Genomic DNA, 3,932 nt, shown 5'->3' on the forward strand with positions numbered 1-3,932 from the left:
CCTCCTCCCCTCCTCTTCCTCCCCTCCTCTTTCTCCTTCTTTGTTCTTTGACAGAGTCTCACTCTGTCACCCTGGGTAGAGTGCCATGGCATCATCATAACTCACAGCGCCTTAAACTTCCCTTTTGCATTAAGTGATCCTCTTGACTCAGCCTCCTGAGTAGCTGGACTACAAGTGCCTTATGTAACACCTGGCTCTGTTTTTTTCTATTTTTGGTAGGGATGGGTCTCACTATTGCTCAGACTGATCTTGAACTCCTGAACTCAACCAATCCACTAGCCTGGGCCTCTCAAAGTGCTGGGATCACAGGTGTGAGCCCCAGCACCCGACCAACCCTTACTCTTCATTTGCCTGGAGAAACTTGATTCTGTTCAGGCTAGGTATGTGTCCAACCAAAACTCTCACCTGTTCAGCACTGTCAGGGAACCCCTAGCCTTATAAAAGGGAGTGAGGAAGAATCTCTTTTATTCTTTGGAATGAACTACATAGCATAGTTGTTAACTGCTCATGGATGGTTTGGTACAACTTCTCCATAAAACTGATTGTACCTCACTGGTGTGTGTGCATGGGTAGAAGAGAGCTAAAATGCATTCACTTTAAAGGAAGCGATGTAAAACGCATGTACTTACATTTGGGGGCAAACCATTATTTATGAATGAAAGATATGGGAAAAAATATTTATCAGTTTATTTGGGCAGACCAACTAACCTGGCTACAAAGGATATACCACTATTAAAATACTGAAAATTGTTGTTGTGTGGTTTGCTTCAATACTTTCAAGGCAGAAATTACTTGTGTACCAAATGACTATTCCAAAAATTTATTCTTGCTTTTGAAAAAAATACGCCATTTAATAACATCAAGTTTCAACAATTCAATGTTGTTACCCAATTTTCTTTTGAGATAGTAATCCTTAAAATATTTTTATTCCATTTATATGTATTGCTTATGAATTTTGTCATTCTACATCTAAGTTGTGAAATATTGTAATGATCATTAGTGATTTCTGAATAATACTGGGTCTTATTTACAACCGAACTGGTAAGTTAAACCTACTTAATAATCTGTGTCTGTTTTGACTAATACTTTTCCAGGTATTTAAATCTTACAATGCTAATCAAGTAACATTATAACACAGCAAGATCAAAATTCTATCTAGTGTTCTAGTCCTAAATATAACATTACCTCTTAAAATCACAAGTCTAATTTTGTTACTCAGTTATATATTTCAGTCGAAATTACAAGACTACTAGTCTACATAGGTCATTTTTCTCAAATAAAATATCAAACATATTTTCCCACATATAAAATATTCATACTATAGTTTTGATTATCTGGTAATGAAAATTAATTTTAATGAGAGATGTCTTCTGAGTATATTTAAAGCTGGAGACACACAAGACAATTCATCTCAGCACCCACTAAGGAATTGTCATTTAGAAAGTTACCTTCTTAGCATGCTGAAAAATGCAGAAAGACTACAGATTTTCACCAATTCATAGGCTGGATTCTTGTTGATGAGATACCAGGAAACATGTAAGAAACCCCAATAAAAGTTTTTAAACTCATGATTCTATACTGCTTCAAAGTTGACGTAGTCTCAGACTTTAACATGCCAGTGACAAGTTACCTGAATTTTCCTTGCCTTTCTACATGGCAGCTTCCAACCTAGTTGGTCCCTGGATTGGATTTTATTTTTTTCTGTCTGTTAAGATATGTAGAGATTATAATAAACTAGTAGTTTTTTGGGGGAGGAGATAGGAGATTACATCCTGTCTTTTTAGGACCATAGCATTCTTACAAACTTTGACATGACCTATGATTGAAATATGGCTTTCTCTCAAGGTGACAACTTCTAAAAGCTTTTGCAGGACAACTTGAGTGGCTCAATGTTGTGATTGCCACTGTAATTGCTATTATACTTGCTGCATAAGGGAAGCAAAGTATTTAGAATAAGAAGTCTTGTTCAATTGTGCACTGATTGATAATATTTGGAATGTCATATTAAGCTCTGTATGTCAACTTTAGGAAAGACTTTGACAAATCAAACCTTGTAAAGGAAGTCTTTCAGAAAGCTAGGGAGGCTTTGAATTGTATAAAATAGTCTTTAAAAATGACACTGGGAAAGAAGAGACTGAAAGCTGGAATGGGAGCTGTCTTCAAACACCAGAAAAGCTGTTCTTTGGAAAAACAGAACAGACTTTGTCTACAATGCCCCAAGGGCAGAACCAGGGCCCATGTGTGAAACTGCTTCTGTGGCTGATGATTGTTTCAACACAGGAAAGAGTTGAAACATCTGAAAATAAAATAGGCTGCTTCCAGAGATAGTGAATTAGAAGAATTTAAGTATCACACTAGGAATTGGATTAGATGGTCTCAAACATTTATCGAAACTGAGCATCTGTGCTTCTGTGAAGTTTAACACTTGTAGACTATCTGGTACATATGCTATTAATGAAAGAGAGTATTGAGACCAAGGGATGATGGGATTTTCTTTATCCACACTACATTAATAGGTTAATAAGGTTATCAAATGTAGTCATGCTAGTGTAATTTATTATGACTTTTTAACATTGACGATTAAAAGGAAAAGTCTAGGCCTGTCATAGAGGGAGAGGGGGATGAGGACTGCCACTCATATATTGTTTAAAAGGATGACACTGCCTGAAAAGGCAGATATAATTAGGTCATTTTATAAAGAGTCCAAATCCCCTCTAATCCCATCCTTCAATATTATAACCCACTGCAAGATTTGACAACCGGGAAGTAGGTCTTAAAGTTATTTCAACATTATCAACTATTACAATGATTCATTGAGTTGTTTATTCTGATTCAGTCTAAATGGCACCTTTCTCTAATTCATTGGCCTATATACTTAAAGTTGGTTATTTTTGTAAAGATCAGTGAGTTGACAGAAAAGTAGAATATATAGGGAATTTGTCCATGAACTGAATAAGTTTGTACAAATATAAAGACCTAAACTTCATTGTCACTCATCAAAGTGAATTCAAATGGGAATGTGGATCAGAAGGGAAATTCAAATATAGATGGAGCTGTAAAATTTAGAAGGAAAAAAGACATTAAAAATTCTGGGCATACCTAACAATGTAGATTATATTATATAACAAAAACCTGGTAATCATGAAATAGGGAGAGAAATACTATAGTGAATAAGTTATAGTTAAAAAAGCTAGCATGAGTGCTGGGTACAGTAAAATAGTAATGTTGAATTTAAATGTAATTGTGGTGACCTTTTTTTATGTCTTGGATATTACAATGAATAAGAAGCATGAAATGCTGGCTATGGTCTGGATTTCTCCACATACAGTTTAGATTAACTTCTTATCTTTCCACTCTAATTTTCTTAGAGGCTACATTTTAGAGCATTGCAGTTGAGTTCCAAAAAGGTGATTAAAATTCAACTAATAAAAAAAAGAGGAAGGAAATTGGGGTGATTTGGTCTGGAGAAGAGAATGCTGGGAATGATTTGATTTCGCTTAAGCAGATAATAATGGCAATGAGACTATTTCTGTTTCTTCACATTATAGAATAATAAGGGGAAGTCTATAAATTTTCTGTTAAAATATTTTTTTAAAAATCAGTTGTATGCCTAATGCATTTTCAGATGTTGGGTGGGGTAAGGCTTATTAAAAGTCAAAGACATAAACCTTCCTTTCCTGTAATAGTGGGTTATCTTTTTAGAAACCTTCTTTAATATATAATGTATCTGGTTTTACAAGATTTACTATTTTTGGTGAAGTTAGTGTCTTTCCTTGTTACACTGAAGTTAAAGTTATCAATATTGAGATTCTATTAGATCACAAATATTAATATCTTAATTTTCATATTTCAGAACCACTCCTCTGAATAAATTTTATAAGGTTGTCCCAAGTTATAACAAGTCAGTACCTACAGAGAACAAGCTCTAGAAA

Source organism: Otolemur garnettii, unplaced genomic scaffold, assembly GCF_000181295.1.
Source record: "Otolemur garnettii isolate 467f Iridium unplaced genomic scaffold, OtoGar3 scaffold00121, whole genome shotgun sequence".
In the NCBI taxonomy this organism is placed as follows: Eukaryota; Metazoa; Chordata; class Mammalia; order Primates; family Galagidae; genus Otolemur; species Otolemur garnettii.